Raw genomic sequence first — 23,330 nt, 5'->3', positions numbered from 1 at the left:
AGAGAGACTTCTTACCTGCACTGACCGTCAGGTACAAATAATCACCGTCACTGAACCACCTTTGATTTCCACAGCGCACCAATAATATCCAGAGTCAGAGACTTGGAGACTGTTGAGTTCCACAGTAAACATATTCTGGGTCGGATAATCAGTGACTGATGTTCTTCCACTTGTGTTTGTAGGGGCTACTATTCCACAGGAGCTCCAGTAATACCCCTTACACCAGTATTTAGGGTTTGATTTGTATTGTTCATCATAAAAACATGGAATGGTGAGAGATCCTCCTCTTTTTACAACTAAATTTTTCAGTATCTTCACACTCTCAGACTCTACAGAGAAGAAGTCAAATGGTACAACAGTGTTACTCCGACTCAGGAACTGCTTCAGAACTATATCAGAGGAATAAACTGGTCATAACTGAGCAAACACATTTCACCCTCGTCCTAAATGTTACTATTCAGTATCCACTCTGCACCCTGGAGCAGGTGAGTTAATCAAAGTGTATTTAAAGCAGTGAGAGAGTGAAGAACACACCTCCAGTGCACAGGAATGATGCAGCATTGATCTTACCTGAGATGTAGAGGAAGAACACGGAGAGAATTAAAGAACTCATGAGGGAGTAGAAGTGCATCTTTCTGTAAGAGACTCCAGAGACAAATAATCTTCCTGCCTCTGAGTGAAGTACATTTGACTCGTGTCTTTCCTGTTATTGACCCTCTCCTGCTCTGAATAGATTGGTTAAAAATACCTAAGTGTTAGTTGCCTCTAATAATTAGATTTAGTTCATGAGATTTTCTGTCTTTTGGAAGAATATTATTTATCAATAGTTTTGACTTATTTAACTAAGATAGGGCTCATAAACATGATTCACAGATCACCACCAATGTCAAGAGCAAAACTAAGACTTTGGCTATGTCTATTACTTTGTTTTCTGCAACTGTTGGAGTTGGAGTACTGTAGATTTGCAGATACAGCCGCACTCAGTGTTATCCAGTTTACAAACTGTCCACACAAAATCTTTTATGTCCTTGTTTTTTAATGTTCGTGTGAATTTAAATATATGAGCTGCCCTTAACACGGTGGTGAAGCAGGAAGTGTCGCAGTCACACAGCACCAGGGACCTGGAGGTTGTGGGTTCATGTCCCACTCCTGATGACTGTCTTTGAGGAGTTTGGTTTGTTCTCCTCGTGTCCGCGTGGATTTCCTCTGGGTGCTCCGGTTTCCTCTCACATTTCAAATACAAGTTGGTAGTCGGATTGGTGACTCAAAAGTGTCTGTGGGTATGAGTGAATATGTGAGTGTGTGTCACCCTTTGAAAGGCTGCCACCTCCTCCAGGGTGTGTTCCTGCCTTGCACCCAGTGATTCCGGGTAGGCTCCGGCCACACTGTGACCCTGAACTGGATTAGTGGTTACAGACAATGAATAAATGAAGGATGAGCTGCCCTTTATGTTGTGTGCAAATTGCTTGATGAATGAACCAATAAAAATGCTTCATGAGTCAAGTGTAACATTTTGACTGTATGACATGAGCTAAGTAAACTTCTACAAGTTTTGAGCATTACTTCCTTCCCAACAGTGATGACTATGGCTTTATGTTTCAGGGGCAAGTGAAAGAAAGAGGTTATGTGCTTTAAGTGTGATTTTGAGAAGGATGAGATATTCTGTTGAGCTTGTCATGAGATTGTCACAGGCGGGCACCTCAAGCTCACTGTTTACTAAAAGGGACTCTTTCAGGAAATGCAGGCCACACCTTTCACTGGAGTGCTTTTAGTGCTGTGACATTCAGTGATCTATATTTAACAACATGATAAATAATTATGATACTATACCCTGTAAAAGCATCATGACTCATTCTGATACTTACGCATGTTGATCTTCATAAATACAACATATACATGATCATATAGATCCAGCCTTCCATACCACAGGGTCAGGTTGAATGACTCATGGTTCCATTCATAGTTCCTCAAAATAAATAAATAAATAAATAAATGAATAAATAAGCTAAGCACCCAAATTACCAACACACCACAGACAAGAACCGACAAGTATGTGCAATTTAGACCATATCATCAGTGTATTGCCTCCTGCTGGCCTGAGTGTGAACTGCCGTAGTTGTGAATTCATTATTTAAACCAGTAAAATGTATTGACCGACGGCACGGTGGCGAAACCACTCAGTGTCACTGTTACACAGCTTCAGGGTCGAGCCCCGCTCCGGGTGACGGTCTGTGAGGAGTTTGGTGGGTTCCTTTGTCCGATGTTCTGCCACGGTCCAGAAACACGTTTGTACGTGGATTGGTTACTCAATAAGTGCCCAGGCGTGAGTGAATGTGAGAGCGCCCCCTCTAGAGTATATTCCCGCCTTGCACCTGTAGTGATTCCAGGTAGTTTCCTGACCCACCGGATAAGCGGTTACAGACAATAAATTAATGAATAACGTATTGACATTTGAACAAATTATTTGTATTATTCAAAGCTCCCTAAATAGCATTTTATTCACTTTAAATAGTTTTTGCTGTTTCAGATTATTTAAATATATTCACAATATTCTTAAAATGTTCAGAATAATCAAAATATTCCAGTTTATGTTTTGCAGAGAATTTTCATATATTTTATATTATTTTTATAAAATTTTAATCATGGATGTTTACGACACTGAACAGATTTACAGTGAATTTAAATCTTTAATATCATTAGCAGAACTGATTTATTGAATGAAGCTGATATTCCACAGCGTAGTGCTTCAATATTTACAGAGATTTGCTAAATTTACTTCCGCTTTAAATGGTGCAGCACTTTGACATTTTAATCAGTGTTTAACTTTCACCTTCTGGGTACATTCTGGGGCTGAGGTGGCTTTTTATAGGAGACTGAGTCCATTTTAAATTCCTGTTCTCTATTTTAATATATCTTTCCATATAAATAATATAGCAAGTAAATTCTGTACAATTTAAAGTGGAAGAGAAACATTAAATAATAAAAGTATTTTCTTCGTGTACACTCGGGGCTGATAATGTCTATATGTGTGTGTGTTATTGCAGGCGGGCAACATAACGGCTGCATTTCTCACAGTCACACACATTTATGGATTGCTCCACACGGGGACGCTATTGTGCAGCGCATCAATGACACTGTCAATGTTTGTGTGTTTTCTTTTTCTTTAGGTGAATTCCGCAGGCTGCGTAGTTTAAAATGGGTGTCTGAAACTGGCTGTAGGTAGAACTCGAAACTCGCAGATAGATGGACTGGTTGTGGAAAAGCATCCATGTGAGTGTGTGAGTGAGTGTGTGGTGCCCTGTGATGAACTGGCGCTATGTCCAGAGTATGTTCCTGCCTTGAGCTCAATGATTCCGTGTAATCTCTGGATCATCCCTGACCCTGAACTGGATAAGCAGTTGGAATGAATGAATGTTTGCATTTCTGAAAATATTTGTATAACAACAACGTTTTAACCTTCTCAGAAACTGATTAATAAGATATTTTGTTAAATAAAACTAAATAAGAAGTGAATTAGTATTAATAAAGTGTAAAACTAAATTTAAACAAACCTGCTGCCAAAATTAACATTGCCACGATGATTGTGAAATGTAAACCAACCTTGTTTATTTTTGGAAACGTGTCAACAAACCAATAGCTACAGTTTGAAGACCAGTGAAAAAGACTGTTCAATATTTCATTCAATCAATGTTTGCCATCCTTGCAGTGCTTCCAGCATTTGAGTTGCTGCTATGATCTTCAGCACAACACCCCACTGGCTCAATTTACCACTCACTTTGCTCCATAGCCATCATTATGAAAATACATTGTTAGCAGTTCAGGCTAATATTTAGATAAACGATATACATGATTTTTAGCATTAGTAAATCACCAAAATTTTACATTGATGTAGCAACCATACCTGCTAGCATTTTAACTGGCCGCTCATATTTCACCTTGCAAAATTGAAAAGCAGCTCTAGATAAAGTGGGAGAGTCAACATACCCACTGGCTCATCTTAACCCACGCTTCCCTATTTCCTTTAAAATACAAAAGTTGGGGGGTAAATAAAGTAAGTCACTTCACCTCATTTCAAATATACAGACCCTGTGCTGACCTCTGACCCTGCTGAAAGTGTTTACTCAGACCTCCAGTACTTGTCCATGGAGCAATGGAAGATGGTAGCCTGGTCTAATGAGTCGACATTTTACATCATGTGGGCAGCCAGGTGTGTGTGTTTTACCAAAAATAAAACCAATAATTAAACTTTGACGCTCTGTATATATATCATAGTAAATTTATGCATTTTCTAGAAAATAAAACTTCTTAATTGAGTTTAGAAACGTAACCAGTTTTCTTTGGTTAAAAGTGTTTTATTCCACAAAAGGACCACATTTAACAACTGGGGCATGTATCAAATATTTGTACTTTGTAAAATAGTAAAAACTTACTGAACATTTCTAAGAAATTCTGTCAATATTGTTTTCTTTTTATAACAGAACATCTGAGTTACTGAAGGAATAAAGTGAGAGGGTTTATCACGATTTGTGGAACAGGCCGTGTCCAGAAACCTTAAATGTTACTGCATTTTCCTACAGACCCTTCTCTATTCCTCAGTGCTGTGTCTGAATACTGGAGGAGATGAGAGAAGCTGCTCAAATCCCACTGAAACAGCTTCCAGTGAAGGACACATCAGTGAACACTACCCAGAAAAACAGTTACACATTTCAGAGTGACCTCACTGTGTTCAAGCCTAGAGAGGACGGAGCATTCTGTAATTGGTGTATGTTGCACTTGATAAAGAAGGTGTGTAGTTTAAGGCTGTGTGAGTGTGAGGAAGCCCTGTGAAATGACTGTGATTGGCTGTAGGGGAATTAAGGGGTTGATTTCAAGCCAATATTGTGATAGGTTTAGGTTTGATGTTGAATACGTCATCAATTTACGCACTCTTTGTTCAACAGTCCATAACTGCCCATGAAGACTACAGTGCTTTCATGTGCCTCACTTCGCACGATGCCATTTAAAAGAGTTGGCGGATATTGCAGTGTTCCGTGAGGACCACAAAGACCCTGTTATCCAAAGCTCCATGAGAGGAAGGTGAAGACCAACCAGAATGAACAGTTTTATTTATAGTTGTGTGACAAACATGGCGGAGAAAAGTATAAAGATGTAAATATATTTATCAGATGAGTTCTGCTTAGTTATTTATGAGATGTGTTCTGCTTTTAATTTGAACAGAGCTATTGTAGAAAACCAGTGTAAAAATACAAACAGGTGCCTGTATATTACACGTCTGTCCCAAATGCAGCGTCTGAAGAAAAATAAATACTTCAGTTTTATAGTCTGCTGCTGCCCCCTGTTGGTGATTTGTAACGGTTGCAGTTGTAATGTAATCAATTAACCGGAGTTTAAGAGAGTACCTTTTACAGATGTAGGCTAATACATTGTGTTGAGGACAGGCATAGGCTTGGGTTTTTTTTGGGTTTGTGTGCACCTAAGGGATGACGTGCGCTAACTGGGTCACGTGGTGTTGGTGGCGGTAATGGTCTGTAATATCACCTGTTCACTCGTTAGATGAGGGGAAGTGAGTGGGTGATGGGGGAAGCCTACTTTTTGCTGACCGTCCAAAACGCTGTAACCTTGGCCGATGTAAATATTTTTTGCCTGTGAACTGATTGAATTGGATTTTATACTGTTGTCGATCGTGGATTTCTGTGGACCGATTCATTGATACTTTAATGTTTGAACGTTGAAGATTTGATAAAATAAAGCAACATCAACTGAAGCTTGGACTGGTGTTTGAACAGCAGAACGCGTCGGGCATTCGTTTCCCCTATTCAGCTGCTCGGCGACTCTGAAGTCTATTGAAGTCGCCAAACATTTGTCAGCAAAAATTACGGCAACGGAGGCTTCCGGATTCAGTGCACAGCCTGAACGCTGACGCGAGCCCACACACCACTGCCATTAAACCAACGAAAGCGGCCCGCCCGAGAGAGTCGGGAAGACAACGGTGGTATGTAACCAGTGCTTGTGCTGTTTTTTGGCTATTGCTTGTTTGAACGCAGTTTGGTTACTTCCAGGAGAAGACGTTGTGACGGGCTTGTCGCTGTGTTGTTGGACTGTGGCTATTGCCGTTTAGAACTGTGTGTAGGCCTGAAGTTCATTGGGAATTTGGCATGTGTGTTGTGGCTTTGCGTGTGCTTAGCGAGCTGTTAAGAAATTGCTACTGATACTGAAGGCGCCTTTAAGCTGGTTTTGCAAGTTCTTTGTTTGAATGCTAAAAATGAGCGGATCACAAGCTGCATCTGTCGTTGGGAAAACTGAACAGGATAAAAGATCAGTTGTTCTTACTGGGAAAGCCTTTGCAAATAAAATTGAAATAATTCAGACAGGAAGAAAAAGGCATGTGAATAAAATGAAAAGGGTAATTCTGTCTCTTAAAGGGCTAATGAAGGATGATAAAAATGATTCACAGGTTAAATCACAGCTTGATGAATTAATGCATCTGTTTGAGGATGCCAGTGCACTGCATGAATCCTTGCTGCCTTTAATTCCATCTGATGAGAAAGATAAGCAAAATGCATGGTTTTCAAGCATCATAAAGTACAATAAAGGGTTTATTGAGGATGTTAAAATATGGCTTTCTGAGGTCGATAAATGTTCAAGCAGGCCATTTTTTGACACTGTGCCATCCCAAGAAACCCCATTAGAGGGGGAAATGGGTTTTCAAGACCACGCTGAAAAGGAACCTCAATTGTTTCCTAATCTTCAGCATGACATCTATGATGATGTGTTGCCATCCGATAGTGTATCAAATCAAGGCAGCAAGTTAAGCTCAAAGGTATCGTCAGCTACGTCTGCACATCTCAAGGCAGAAGCAGAAATGGCTGCCTTGCTCGCACGTCAACGTATGCTCAAGGAAAAACATGCAATTGAAGAACAGGAGGAGCAATTGAGGAGAAAGAAAGAACAACTTCAACTTGAAGCAGACATCGCCGCAACTGTTGCAAAGGTCAATGTGCTGAGAATTGGATCCACTGCGCGTAGTACAGCTTCACGGAAATCCAATGGAATGGAATCATATTTTAAAATGAAGGAAAAAATTTTTGAAATCCTCAATACTGATGCAGAGACCTTTTTTCCACAGACAATTAATTTAAAAGGAAATACAACTATTAGAAATGTGAAGCCTATGGTTAAACCAGTGCAGCAAAGCATGAAAAGGGATAAGCCTGCACCTCTCTTAAGGGGGCCTTCTGATCCTTTAAGACCATGTAGCACAATCCCAGGTTTGCCACTGCAGCCAACCGTTCGCCCAGCAACCAGTGAAAATCTTTTTTCCATTATGGAGAAACAAAGTGAATTAACTAGTATGCTGGTCTATCAACAAAGTCTTTCATTACTGCCTAAAAGAGAAATTCCAGTCTTTGATGGCAATCCTCTGCACTTCCATGCCTTCATCCGTTCATTTGAACAGGTCATAGAAGCAAAAACAGGCAATGCTGACGATTGCCTGCATTACCTCGCACAGTATACCAGGGGGCAGCCCAATGAACTCGTCAAGAGCTGTCAACATATGTCTGATGGTACTGGATATATAAAGGCGAAGACACTGCTGTATGATCATTTTGGAAATGAACATGTAATTGCATCTGCTTATCTGAACAAGGTCCACTCATGGCCATTAATCAGATCAGAGGATGGAAAGGCTCTTCAAGCATACTGTTTGTTTCTACGTGGGTGTTGCAATGCGATGGAAGAGGTTCATGGCCTCTCTGAATTGAACACGCCTGCCAATATGCTTGCTGTGATTAAAAGGTTACCATATAAGTTGAAAGACAAATGGCGAACAGTAGCGTGTGACGTCCAGGAGAGGCAGCATCGCAGAGCTACATTCGTTGATATTGTTTTCTTTCTTGAGCGTCAAGTTAAAATTGCAACAGATCCTGTCTTCGGAAGTCTATGCGACACTCCTCCAACACATTTAATAGTAAAAGATAGTGATGGAGGGAAACGTCCTTATCCAAGAGTTAAAGGAAGTAGCTTTGGTACAACTGCTATTGCATTTGGGAGAAAAAATCAAACAGAGGCCCAAGATCATCACACTTCTGTGGAGATTTGTTTGTTCTGTAAGGGTGGACATATGCTGGAGTCATGCTCTCTGCTTGATAAGAAACCTCAAAGTGAAAAGATTTCCTTTCTTAAAAGGAATGGTATTTGTTTTGGCTGTTTGTGTATTGGGCACATCAGCAAAGAATGTAGAAAACGCCTTTTATGTAAAATTTGTGGTTTCAGACATCCAAGTATCCTTCATATCCATCACGAGGAGGAAAAAGAGGTCGAGTCTGACACTGAAGCAGATAACATTCCCGTTACAGTTCAGACTAGTGGTCTTACTGGGGCCGGTGAACAAGACTGTAAGCTTGCCATTGTACCAGTTAAAGTAAAATCAAAGAAAGGCCGAAGAACAGTGGAAACGTATGCCTTCTTGGACCAGGGAAGTTCAGCGTCATTTTGTACAGTGGGTCTTCTGGACAAACTGAATCTTGCTGGGAGAAAGACCAAGATTCTCTTGCGTACCATGGGACAAGAGAAAGAAGTGGAAAGTTTCGTTGTGACTGGATTAGAAGTTGCTGGGTTGGAGAGTGATGTTTACTGTGAAATGCCTGCTCTCTTCACTCAACATAGAATGCCAGTTAATGTGTGTAACATCCCAAGACAACAAGATCTGGATGACTGGCCACACTTGAAGCATGTTTATTTGCCAGAAATTGAGGCACAAGTGGAGCTTTTGATTGGCATGAACATGCCCAGAGCGTTGGAACCTCTGGAGGTCGTCCAGAGTGTAGATGATGGACCTTTTGCCATTAAGACTGTGCTTGGTTGGACGGTAAACGGGCCACTTGGCAGGGAGTGCTGTGGAAGGCCAGGATGTTCGTCAACAGTCACCGCCAACAGAATTTCTGCTGTTACGCTTGACAAGTTAGGGAAACAGCAGTTTAAGATGGACTTCCCTGAGAGCAGCCAGGATGAGCAGCTGGGACTATCAAGGGAAGATTCCAAGTTCTTGAAGTTGGTTAGTGAGACCACGATTCTGAGTGATGGGCACTACAGTATTGCCCTGCCTCTGAAGGACAGAGATATGAGAATGCCTGACAACCGTGCGATTGTGGAACAACGCACCTTAAGTTTGAAGAGAAGGTTCATCAGAGATAAAGACTTTCACGAGGTTTACACCGCTTTCATGGAAGATCTTATATCCAGGGGGTACGCGCAAAGAGTGCCAATCGAAGACTTGGAGTGCAGTGAGGGTAAGGTTTGGTATGTTCCCCATCATGGGGTTTACCATCCTTTTAAAGGGAAACTCCGGGTTGTCTTCGACTGTGCAGCATCATTTCAAGGTGTTTCTCTTAATGCACAACTTCTGAGTGGTCCTGACTTGACGAATGCATTGGTTGGTGTGTTGACTAGGTTTAGGAAGGAGCCAGTTGTGTTGATGTCTGATATTGAAGCCATGTTTCACCAAGTGCGTGTGCCAGAGGAAGATGCTGACCTTTTGAGATTTCTCTGGTGGCCTGGTGGCGATTTCAGTCAGAGCATGCAAGAATATAGGATGGGTGTTCATTTGTTTGGGGCGACTTCTTCTCCCAGCTGTGCTAACTATGCTCTACGGAAATGTGCAGAAGATAACAAAGCACAGTTTAGCCAGCAGGTGATTGACACCATCCTATACAGTTTTTATGTGGATGATTGTCTCGCCTCAATAGACTCAGAAGAGGAAGCCATATCCCTTTATAAGGACCTTGGAGACATCTGCGCTAAGGGCGGCTTCCGCCTGACAAAGTGGATAAGTAATAGCCGCCGTGTTCTTGCCGTAATACCTGAGAAGGAAAGGGCAAAGGAAGTTAAAAACTTAGACTTGGACTGTGATCTTTTACCCGTTGAGCGAGCGTTGGGAGTGCGGTGGTGTGTGCAGTCAGATGCATTTAAGTTCTGCATATCCATCCCAAACAGGCCAATGACCCGCAGAGGAATCCTTTCTACAGTGAGCTCCTTTTATGACCCTCTGGGATTTCTTGCTCCCGTTATTTTCACAGCCAAGAAGATTCTTCAAGATCTGTGCCAGAAGGTGATAGGATGGGACGACGTTATACCACTCGCAGTTTCCCAAGAATGGAAAGACTGGGTGGGAGAGTTGCATCTGTTGGACAACATTAGCATCAGAAGATGTTTAAAACCTCCTGACTTTGGAGAGGTGACCACTGCTCAGTTACATCACTTTGCAGATGCAAGTGAGAAGGGGTATGGTGCTGTTACTTACCTGCTCCTGCGTAACAGTTGCTCACGCACCCACAGTTCCTTTATAATGGGGAAGTCCAGGGTGGCACCCCTAAAACTAGTAACGATTCCTCGTATGGAATTGACGGCAGCTGTGGTGGCAGCTCGTATGGATATACTGTGGAGGAGGGAGCTAAGGCTATCTCTCTTAGATTCAGTGTTTTGGACAGATAGTACCTCGGTGTTGAAATATATTAATAATGAGACATCTAGGTTTCGTGTTTTTGTAGCGAACCGAGTGTCCGAGATTTTAAAGGTTTCCAGGGCCTCCCAGTGGAGATATGTGAACACAACACACAACCCGGCAGACCTTGTTTCCAGAGGTATGAGGGCAGAGCCCTTTTTAATTAACACTGAATGGATATCTGGTCCCGCATTTCTTATGCAGCCAGAGAAAGAATGGCCTGTAAACCCAGAGAACATGCAGGAACTTCCACATGAAGATCCTGAAGTCAAAGTGTCTGCCGCTATTAATGTTTTGCAAGCAGATGATGATGGTGGCCCATTGACTGATTTAATTAGTTGTACCTCTTCTTGGATACGCCTTGTCAGGGTGATGGGTTGGATCCTGAGGTTTAAGACATTGTTTTTGCATTATGGAAAAGACAAGGCACGTTTTCAGCCTTTATCGGATGCAGCTCAGCGTAAGGATGCTCATCGCAAGGTGGAGTTCCGTAACGACTTTCTCTCATTGGAAGAGATTAAGGATGCTGAGATGCAAATAATAAAGTTCTGTCAGTGGAAAAGGTATGCTGAAGAAATCTCCTGCCTCCAAAGGGGAGAGAGCGTGAAACGAAGCAGCCACATCTATAAACTGAATCCTGTTTTAGAGGATGGTGTGCTCAGAGTTGGCGGACGTCTTAGTAGGGCTGTTATGTCAGAAAATTCCAAACATCCTGCTATAATCGCTAAGGATCTTCATATTTCTAATCTCATTTTACAGCATATCCATAAAGAGGTGGGTCATAATGGTAGGAACCATATTCTCTCAAGGCTGCATCAGAAATATTGGATTCCTGGTGCGGGCACCTTGATAAGAAGCATCATGTCAAGGTGTGTGGTCTGCAGACGGCTTCATGGATCCTTAGGCCAGCAGCAAATGGCTGACTTGCCTGAAAGTAGAGTGACCCCTGAGAAACCTCCCTTTAGCTTTGTTGGAGTGGATTATTTTGGCCCATTTGAAATAAAGCGTGGGAGAAGTATTGTGAAGCGTTATGGAGCCATCTTTACGTGTTTGGCGATTAGAGCCGTACATATTGAGGTTGCCTCATCTCTTGATACTGACTCTTTTATTAACGCTTTACGCCGTTTCATTGCGAGACGAGGCCAGGTTCAAGAACTGCATTCCGACAATGGTACCAACTTTGTGGGGGCAGAGCATGAGCTGAGACAAGCTATGGAAGAGTGGAATCAGGAAAGGATTGCTGATGCATTGGCTTTGAAGGGGGTTAAATGGAATTTTAACCCTCCAACTGGATCGCATCATGGAGGAGCATGGGAGCGGTTGATTCGCTCCATCAGAAAGGTTCTCAACTCCACCTTGCAGACACAGTATTTGGATGAGGAGGGCCTTCAAACTGTTCTGTGTGAAGTGGAGTCAATCCTGAATAGTAGGCCCATTACACAGGAATCCAATGATCCAAATGATTTGGAAGCTTTAACACCAAATCACCTCCTCCTTCTCAAGTCTAATCCATGCTTACCACCTGGTCTGTTCCAGAAAAATGATCTTTATGCACGTAAGAGATGGAGACAGGTCCAATACATATCTGACCTCTTCTGGAAAAGATGGGTTAAAGAATATTTGCCACAACTTCAACAGCGCCAGAAATGGGCACAGAATAAACGCAACTTTACTCCTGGAGATGTGGTTCTCATAGTGGATGACTCTGCCCCTCGTGGTTCCTGGATAATTGGCAGAGTCACGGCAGTTGCACCAGACAAGAAAGAACTTGTACGTCAGGTCTGGGTTAAGACCTCAACCAGCCTTGTACGTAGACCGATCACGAAGCTATGCCTTCTTTAGGAGGCTTCTGACCTATGACAACATATTGGAACCAACTTGATAGGACTACAATATGACTTGATGTTGACAACACTACAGATATATGTCACAAACTGACTTGATATTTAGGCTAAGTGCTGGTAACCTCTGGCCTATGACTGACTGACAAGAAGAAGAAGAAAAGAAATAACTTGGATGGATTTTTAAGTGCATTGTATTATTATTATTATTATTATTATTATGATTCTCTTCCTTTTCATTGAGAATCTGTGATGTAACGTGTTTTTTGTGTGTTTGATTGTGGTGTTAGATGTGTAATTATTACTGTGTGGTAATGTAATAATTAGGGGCCGGAATGTTGAGGACAGGCATAGGCTTGGGTTTTTTTTGGGTTTGTGTGCACCTAAGGGATGACGTGCGCTAACTGGGTCACGTGGTGTTGGTGGCGGTAATGGTCTGTAATATCACCTGTTCACTCGTTAGATGAGGGGAAGTGAGTGGGTGATGGGGGAAGCCTACTTTTTGCTGACCGTCCAAAACGCTGTAACCTTGGCCGATGTAAATATTTTTTGCCTGTGAACTGATTGAATTGGATTTTATACTGTTGTCGATCGTGGATTTCTGTGGACCGATTCATTGATACTTTAATGTTTGAACGTTGAAGATTTGATAAAATAAAGCAACATCAACTGAAGCTTGGACTGGTGTTTGAACAGCAGAACGCGTCGGGCATTCGTTTCCCCTATTCAGCTGCTCGGCGACTCTGAAGTCTATTGAAGTCGCCAAACACATTGCTACGAGCCTTGCCCAAGAACTCACTTTAGTGCGACTCTGTATAACCTCTATATGATGATCTTTCCCCATCACGCAGGACAATGCTGTGACACTCTGGTAAATACTGTGCTTAAATGAAAACATTCATCCATGTGTTTGAGTGTAGGACCCTGCACTGATCCAGTCAGCAGCAACAAGAGCTGAAAACAGGAAGAAACTCTGAGGTGGTGCTGCAGAGGCAGGAAGAGTATTTGTGTCTGGAGCCACTTACAGAAAGATGCACTTCTACTCCCTCATGAGTTCTTTAATTCTCTCTGTGTTCCTCCTCTGTATCTCAGGTAAGATCAATGCTGCATCATTCCTGTGCACTGGAGGTGTTCTTTGTGTTGTTCAGTGTTCACTGCTTTAAATGTGCTTTAATACCCTTTTATCACAGTGTCGCTTCAGTCTAAAAGACTCATTCTCTTCACTCTACAGTGACACTGATGTGATTTCTGATGTGTTAATTAATAAGTTCATAATAAAAGAAGAAGTGTGAATAAACCTATAGACACCCTGTATTGTCCTCTATTGGAGGGGATTTTTCTGTACATGTTTCTGCACCAACCACACAGGCAAAAATAGTTTTTAGTTGAAGGAAATGTCTGCTTTTAGTAACACTGTCTCTGCTGGCAACAAAAAGAGATACGTCATAATGCATGCGCAGGCATTGAATAACGTGTCTGTCCTTGAAGATTTCTGATCTTCGGCACGGTGGCTTGGTGATTAGCACGTTCGCCTCCCAGCACTGGGATCTTGGGTTCAAGTCCCATCTGGGTGGAGTTTCCATGTTCTCCTCGTGTCTGCGTGGGTTTCCTCCGGGGCTCCGGTTTCCTCCCACAGTCCAAAAACATGGAGGGTAGGTGAATTGGCTTCTGTAATAACTGTCCTGGTTTGTGAGTTAATGAGTGTGTATGTGTGAGTGAATGTGTGTGCCCAGATATGGATTGGCGCTCTGTCCTGGGTGAAATCCTAGTGCCCGATGCAGTCCTCCAGGTGGACGGTCGTTTCTGGTCGAGGGTACGCTGTGCGCGTTTGGCTGCCGCTTCTCGCCAGTGTGTGTGAATTGAGCGTTCTGAGCAGTGTAGATTGTAAAGTGTCCTTGGGTATCTAGAAAGGCGCTATATAAGTGTAACGATAATAATAATAATAATAATAACTGCTGCTGTTCTGTAAAATAAGAGACATTGTATTGATGAAAGGGACAGACTGTAATAAACTGTAATAATGTTCCTTTTACAACAAACAACTGGGCAGATGGAACTCCGCCCAATACCTTTTGGAAAGTGTTGGAGTGGTGTTCGTGATCCAGAACTAATCATTCAGCATCAGCATCTTGCCTTACTAAAGCTCTTGGTGGCCAAATACAATCAAATCCAGCAGCATTGTTCCAGCCGCTAGTGTAACGCCTCTGAAGAGCTGGAGCTGTTACTGCCGCCACTAAGAGAGACAGAATATAGCAGCATTAAAAAGTAGATTTAATAGTATCACGAACTTGGTGTGTGTGTGCTGATTTACATGATCATTATTATTTTATGTGAGACATGAATAACCTTTTTAACTAAACATTGTTAGAGTACAATTGTACTGTTGTGTTAATTGTTTTCTTCTCTGTAGAGTCTGAGAGTGTGAAGACACTGAGGAATGTAGCTGTAAAAAGTGGAGGATCTCTCACCATTCCATGTTTTTATGATGAACAATACAAATCAAACCTTAAATACTGGTGTAAGGGGTATTACTGGAGCACCTGTGGAATAGTAGCCCATACAAACCCAAGTGGAAGAACATCAGTCACTGATTATCCGACCCAGAATATGTTTACTGTGGAACTCAACAGTCTCCAACACTCTGACTCTGGATATTATTGGTGCGCTGTGAAAATCAAAGGTGGTTCAGATGATGGTGATTATTTGTACCTGACGGTCAGTGCAGGTAAGAAGTCTCTCTGTGTGAAGTAGAACCTGTTCACTGTAACTTAAAGCTTGTTTGATGGAGGACGTGTTTACAGCACTCATTCTCTGCCTCTTTATTCAGATCCTGCTGTGTCTGTGATAAACAGCAGAGTGAGTGGTCAGGAAGGGGGCAGTGTCAGTGTCCAGTGTCTCTACAGAACTGATTCTAAGAATAAACAGAAGGAGTGGTGCAGATTTAGAGACTGGAGCTGCTTAACATCCCAGAATTCAGCAGTGCAGATCAGTGATGATGGGAGAGGAGCGGTCAGTGTGGAGATGAGTGGACTGAAGAAGAGTGATGCTGGCTGGTACTGGTTCAGTGCAGGAGAAGTGGGAGTTACTGTTTACCTCACTGTCACTGAAAGACCTACAAGTAAAATCACATCGGAAAATATCTGTTGACCGTCCTGCTGTAACTGTGTCACTAGCACCAGTTTATTTCTTTTCAACAGCAACAACAGCTTTGAGTTCTGTCTCTACGTCTGAGAAACCCAGCATCAGTGAGACCACATTGGGTATGATCACAAAGCATGTTAGAAATAAACCAGTTAAATAAATTGGCACTAACCCTGACCTTCTACAAAACTTATAAACAGAAACATGGCAGTAGAATTGATCTGTTGTTGTAATATGACTGAATAATAACACATTTCTTCTGTAATTCATTTCTTTCCTGAAGCATGATAATGAGCTGATGGTGTGGATCTGGTGTGTTTCTACAGTTGAAGTGGTTGAGTCTGTGCTCCTGTAGAATGATTCTGGACACCACTGACACTGTTAGAACTCATGTAGATTTTAGTGCTTTGAGAGAGCAGTGTTTACATCAGTGACACTGTGTCCTTGTTCAACTCTAACAGCTGTATCTTGTACTATATTTTATAACACTGTTATGTATTCAGTTCTGCTTATAAGACACCTCCACTCCACTCCACAAAGTGCAATGTTATAACTTAATGCTGGAAAGAAATCTAAAAATGATCATTAATATTAACATTCAATTGCATATTAGCAGCTGCTGTGACAGTCGAGGTCAATTGTAATAAGCTTTTATATAGGTTTATTGAGGTATATTTCAGCTCCTCATGATATGTAAGTGTCCTGTTTCCTCCTTGGTAAAGGGTTACTCTGGTTTCTTATGTTAACAGAAGCAGCTATAAATACATTTTTCAGAGACAAACAAACTGAGAGAATGATGGACACTCTAGGTACGATCACAAACATTTTTCTTTGATCAACAAAACCTGAACCTGTAATAAATATTATAATATCTATATAAATATTAATAAATATTGTTTGTGTTTTAAAAACAGTAGAATGCATTTTGACTTGTTTTGATTTCTTGACTCTTCTGACAGCATCAGACATATGTTCTGGTGTCAATGTGTAAGTACGAGGGTTTGTTATTACTTTACAGCACATTTATATGTTCTGAAACATGCTAATATTTATTAAAATAAGCCCATATTCTTCACTGGTTCCTTAATTATTGAAGAGATCAGACTTTCATAACATTATAGAGTTTATCATTTTAAACTGATGTAAGTCTGATATGAATGCTGGTTCACTACTTTATTATCCCTGGTGTGTTTTTTGTTTCAGGGCATCAGAGTGCTTCTGTGTGGCACACAAATGATTCCACACACACTGTGATCATAGAGCTGTCAAGATTTGAAAAGCAGGGAGAATAACTCATATCTCATCTAGGGTGGTGTCATGCTTTGGTCCCGTCATGTGTCTGTTGTTCCCACCATGTGCTTACTTAGCTCATGGTTCTGTTTATTTTGATTCATGTATCCGCCCTAGTTCTGCCTTAGTTCTTCCTCCTTGTCAGTGTCTCCATCTGTGTCTCTTTTGTAATCCTGCCCCCTTGTTATCTGTCTCAGGTGTTCCTTGTCTGCGTTGTATATTTAAGTTCCTTTGTGTCTGTGCCCGTTTGTTGGAGATTCCCGTTCAAGTCAGTTTGTGTCTCTTGAGCCACATTTGCTCATCTGTCTCTGGTCTATTTGTCTCGTCTGTTCCTCGTTCCCTTCAAGTCAGTCTTTGTATCTCTCTTGTCTCAAGTCTGTGTTTTTACTCAGTTTAGGTTTCTCTACATCTGTCTCTGTGTCTAGGTCTCTGTTTAGCTTTCTTTGTTCAGGTTAGTCTCTTTAGCGCTCTCTCTGTGTAGGTTTCTCTGTCCAGTTCCCTCTCTCTGTCTAAGTCTTCCTTTGTCTAAGTATCCTGTCATGTTATCCAAGTCTGTCTCTGTTTTTTTATCTATTGTTTAAATAAAGTATTTTGTGTTATTGCAAGTGCGTCCGCCTCCGTCAGTCCGCCTGGTCCTGACAGGTGGGGTGTATTAGGCATGTGACATGTTTCAACATTGTCTCTTTCCATCTAAAAACATGTATCTCTATTTTTTCCGCATTTTTCTTTTTCTACATCATCTGAACACAGCAGCTGTCCTTCACAATGTGCGAATATTTCATCATGAATGAACCAATAGAAATATTCCAGAATTGTTTGGAATAAAATCTTTTTACATTCACTTAAGCTGAAAATTAAGAAGGTTTTTTCCTTCTTCTGTAAAGTTACTATTTCTGGAGATACATGTTTTTAACTGGACAGCGGTGACAATGTGACACACTTCTTTCCTTCTAAGGTGGAATATTTGAAATTTACAATTTTGTGCAAAGAAAAATACTCAGATTCAATTCACACTCTCTACAGAGAATATTTCTGCATATTTACACTTAATGCACTGTTCCATATTTATTTGCTGAGCCTCAAACCCTAAATGTGGGCTGTGAAAGAGGACATTTGTTTACCTCAATGTGTTAAACTCAACATTAGTATTTAAGAAAGTCTGGTCTACTATAATAATATTAATAATATTTTTATTATAAGCATGTGTTAAGTAAGGAATGAGAAATGAACAAAACTAAAACATATTACGAATAAAGTTGCAGCACAAAATCATGGGCCAACTGTAAAAAACTGATAAAAGACCATACAGTGATCAGAGAGAGAATATAAATTGGACTCTGAGGGTGACTCCTAAAACATCCAATGAATTAGAGCAAGGTTGTCAGTAATGCAGATATGACGTACTTACATCAGTGTATGAGAAATACATGTGGGTTTACCGTACTGTTTAGTTCCCCTACTGACCACTAAGATGAGGAATATTTAAAGCTTTAAACCACACTAAAGCCATTTTTTTCAAGTGAGTATGTTTTATTGAAGAGCAAGGAAGGCATTTTCATTTTGAATGGTCTGGCCTGGTTTTGGTTTAGAAATAGGGTCCTGGGGTCATGGGTTCAAGCCTGATCCAGGTGACTGTCTGTGAGGAGTTTGGTGTGTTCTCCCCATGTCCAAGTGTGTGTGTTCTGGGTGCTCCCGACAATGAATGAATGAATAGAGCTGCATACACCTGTAATCAGGCAGAACAGAAAAAGAGGCTGAAATGTGTTAATAAACCCATTACACAATAAAGAATTATGTATTTTGACTCACCTCTTATTTGTAAAGCACAGAGCTGTAGATCATTGCATCATCTTCAGCTGCTGTAGAGAGCTGGAAATTTGGACAGTTTTAGAAATAAATGAAGTTCTTTCAACAGCTAAACTAAAGATTAGACTCGAGAACCTCCATCAAAACCAAATATTTCATGCCTTCACATAACTGATGCATCTCTAATTCCCCTGAAAAATATGGTGGTCTCAAGATCAAATACAGCTTTTAATGAGATGGATGTGGATAATAAAGACTTACCTTCTTCTTTTTGGGAATGACAGTACTGTATGTTACTGAGTCTTCAGCTTCACCTGTAGAGGTCTATTTTATACACACACACACACAATTTCATAATCTTATAAAATCAAAAAAAATTTATAAAATGACTAACATCATACTTTGTGGTTCATTACACCTAAACGTATCATATTAATTTCTCTGAATGCACATTATGATTCAAATCAACTGATCTGAGAGGGAAATCAAAAGGATCGCTGGTGCTCTGATAAAGTCTCAAGCTGGTTAATTTGTTCTATACATTCAGGCAAAACAGTTAATGAACGTAAAGAATAAAGTCTTACCTTCTCCTTTTTGAAAATCACAGTGCTGTATGTTACTGAGAATTCAGCTTTAGCTGTACAGGTCTATTTCAGTCGCACACACACACACACACACACACACACACACACACACACACACACACACACACAAACATTACACCAATGACAAAATCTGATGCCAAAGAGGCACAGTACTATCTCCTGCAAAACACCTGTCCTGAGACAACATGAAGCCCCCTATCACTCACAGCACTTACAGTGTGAACTGCAGAGTTACTGCTCCTCTCTCTGCTCTCTGTTTGACTTGCTTCTGTTAGAGAGAGAAGGAGAGAGTGCTGATGAGTGTAATAAAGTGTACATTTGATTAAAAAGCCTGAGCCAACAAATACTTACTGGAAAGTTTTCTCAATTTGAAGGTTATAACACAGACCAGGAGCAGGAGCAGTCCGAGGCCTACAGCCAGGAGAATCCAGATAAGCTTTGAGTTTCCATTGCTGCAGTCAGTTAAGTCACATGACCTGTGTAAGTTATTAATTAAGAAATGGAGACCCACCATGAAGCATATGAGTCACTACCACACAAAAATATCTTATTATTATTAAGAGTTACATGCCAAAAAAACTGTTTTATTAGTCACTAAATTACACAATCAATAAACATGTCTCATGATGTGATAATTACTTGTTGTCCACGCTCTTGTTGTTAGTTGAGTGATTAATATGTTCAGCAGTTTCTGCAGAGGAGGCCATTTTTACTGAAGAAAAAGCTGCTGTTCTGCAAGAAAAAAGTGGTGTACAGTGGTGTGAATGAACAACAGGATTCAAAAGCTAACAAACAAAAAGACTGCCCTGCACAAATGTTTTTTTAATTAGGTAAAAAAAATAGGTATGTTAAAGTGGAATTTGTTTTCTAGAACTAATAATCTAATATCAGAACCTGACCTCACTAATATTCTTGTAACTAAAGGAAATCATGTTTTTACAGCAATGTTCTCTCTAGTGTAAAGCCTTCCTTAAACATAGTTCCTCCAGAAATTAGTCTTTGACCTAAGGCTGTTAGAGCTTACACTGCTAAATAAGGAGAACATTTGCATTTTGTATGTTTCATACTTCATTTCACACTTTGGTTGGAACTTGTACATCTTCAGAGTTGTTATTTTTTAGAACAAACAGTTACAGTTCTGCAAAAAGCAAAAGTATACTACACTGAAGTGTGAAAGTGTAGCTGTAACAGAAGTTCACTACTTACTTATTTGCTGTTGTTGACTTTTCATTTTTTATCAGAGGTGTGACACCTAGAAAAACAAATATTGGATTTTTTAGTTTATTCATTATTTTTAATTCTAACATAAGATTGTGATCTCACCTGATGTGGTCTCACTGTCACTGGTTTTCTCAGTTGCTGTTGAAAATGAGAAATGGCATCATTCAATTGCAAATTTGTGCCATAAATGATCTGCAGATGTAGGTCACATTTGGACCAAATACTCATTGCCCTCTGGATATGGGCAGTATTTCTGATAGATGTGATCTTACTTGTAGGTCTTTCAGTGACAGTGAGGTGAACAGTAACTGCCACTTCTCCTGCACTGAACCAGTACCAGCCAGCATCACTCTTCTTCAGTCCACTCATCTCCACACTGACCGCTCCTCTCCCATCATCACTGATCTGCACTGATGAATTCTGGGATTTTAAGCAGCGCCAGTCTCTAAATCTGCACCACTGCTTCTGTTTATTCTTATAATCAATTCTGTAGAGACACTGGACACTGACACTGCCCCCTTCCTGACCACTCACTCTGCTGTTTATCACAGACACAGCAGGATCTGAATAAAGAGGCAGAGAACGAGTGCTGTAAACACGTCCTCCATCAAACAAGCTTTAAGTTACAGTGAACAGGTTCTACTTCACACAGAGAGACTTCTTACCTGCACTGACCGTCAGGTACAAATAATCACAAAAATAATCACATAGTCATCTGAACCACCTTTGATTTCCACAGCACACCAATAATCTCCAGAGTCAGAGTGTTGGAGACTGTTGAGTTCCACAGTAAACATATTCTGGGTCGGATAATCAGTGACTGATGTTCTTCCACTTGGGTTTGTACGGGCTACTATTCCACAGGAGTTCCACTGAGACACCTTACACCAGTATTTAGAGTTTGATTTGTATTGTTTATCATAAAAAAATGGAATAGTGAGAGATCCTCCACTTTGTACAGCTACATTCCTCAGTGTCTTCACACTCTCAGACTCTACAGAGAAGAAGTCAAATGGTACAACAGTGTTACTCCGACTCAGGAACTGCTTCAGAACTATATCAGAGGAATAAACTGGTCATAACTGAGCAAACACATTTCACCCTCGTCCTAAATGTTATTATTCAGTATCCACTCTGCACCCTGGAGCAGGTGAGTTAATCAAAGTGTATTTAAAGCAGTGAGAGAGTGAAGAACACACCTCCAGTGCACAGGAATGATGCAGCATTGATCTTACCTGAGATGTAGAGGAAGAACACAGAGAGAATTAAAGAACTCATGAGGGAGTAGAAGTGCATCTTTCTGTAAGAGGCTCCAGAGACAAATACTCTTCCTGCCTCTGAGTGAAGTACATTTGACTGAAGTGTTCTTCCTGTTTCTGAACCTCTCTTGCTTTGAATGGACTGGTTAAAAATACCTGTCATTTAAATGCATATGCTTTTTTACTAGGAGTTCCACCATGTATTAAATTCTGCTTTGTATGTATTAAAACAAGTGTGAAGTTTGAGAGAAACTCAAATAATACTCATTGCCCTCTGGGTATGGGCAGTGTTTCTGATAGATGTGATCTTACTTGTAGGTCTTTCAGTGACAGTGAGGTGAACAGTAACTCCCACTTCTCCTGCACTGAACCAGTACCAGCCAGCATCACTCTTCTTCAGTCCACTCATCTCCACACTGACCGCTCCTCTCCCATCATCACTGATCTGCACTGATGAATTCTGGGATGTTAAGCAGCTCCAGTCTCTAAATCTGCACCACTGCTTCTGTTTATTCTTATAATCAGTTCTGTAGAGACACTGGACACTGACACTGCCCCCTTCCTGACCACTCACTCTGCTGTTTATCACAGACACAGCAGGATCTGAATAAAGAGGCAGAGAATGAGTGCTGTAAACACGTCCTCCATCAAACAAGCTTTAAGTTACAGTGAACAGGTTCTACTTCACACAGAGAGACTTCTTACCTGCACTGACCGTCAGGTTCAAATAATCACCATCATCTGAACCACCTTTGATGTCCACAGCGCACCAATAATATCCAGAGTCAGAGTGTTGGAGACTGTTGAGTTCCACAGTAAACATATTCTGGGTCGGATAATCAGTGACTGATGTTCTTCCACTTGTGTTTGTACGGGCTACTATTCCACAGGAGCTCCAGTAATACCCCTTACACCAGTATTTAGGGTTTGATTTGTATTGTTCATCATACTCTCCTGCTCTGAATGGACTGGTTAAAAATACCTGTCATTTAAATACAAATGCTTGTTCACTAGGAGTTCCACCATGTATTAAATTCTGCTTTGTATGTATTAAAACAAGTGTGTATTTTGTAGCTGATATGTGAAGTTGAATGCTGTGTATAAATGCGAGTAAGCCCTATGAACTGATTATCAATGTTAACCTCCTCCAAAAGTTACACAGTGCAGTTTCTGCAGTGCTGAGGCCAGAGTAGTAATCAGAAATCAGGGTCTGTTCGCCTTATTACAGTTCAGTGGAGCGTCATAATGATTTTGAAGATGTAATTTTAGGGTGAAAATGTAAGATAGTGGTCATTTAGTGTTGGACCCTGTTTGAACCTCAGTAGCTGAAAACAGGAAGAGTTCTGAAGTGGAGCTGTTTCACTCAGAGGCAGAAAGTGTATTCGTCTCTGGAGCCTCTTACAGAAAGATGCACTTCTACTCCCTCATGAGTTCTTTAACCCTTTATTTATTAGTAAAACCACATCAGTGTCATTTCACAGTGAAGAGTATGGGTTTGTTAGACTGAAGCAACACTGCAATGAAATGTTTATGAAGCACATTTAAATCAGTGAAAGTCTGAAAAACACAAAGAACACCTCTGACAGGCTGACTTGGCCACTGTCTTTGGCCACTAGAGGGAGGCAAAGGTCTACTCCCCAGTAATTGCGTTCATCACCCAACACCT

General features: G+C 40.9%; 1 pseudogene; it reads right to left on the bottom strand.

Moving 5' to 3' along the window:
- LOC136675465 (polymeric immunoglobulin receptor-like) overlaps positions 1–22,487 on the bottom strand; it is a 31,164-nt pseudogene extending 8,677 nt beyond the window's left edge.
- Between the last annotated feature and the right edge of the window lie 843 nt (positions 22,488–23,330).

Source organism: Hoplias malabaricus, chromosome X1, assembly GCF_029633855.1.
Source record: "Hoplias malabaricus isolate fHopMal1 chromosome X1, fHopMal1.hap1, whole genome shotgun sequence".
NCBI lineage: Eukaryota > Metazoa > Chordata > Actinopteri > Characiformes > Erythrinidae > Hoplias > Hoplias malabaricus.
The sequence above is the reverse complement of the archived record's forward strand: the minus strand, read 5'-3'. Positions and strand labels throughout refer to the sequence as shown.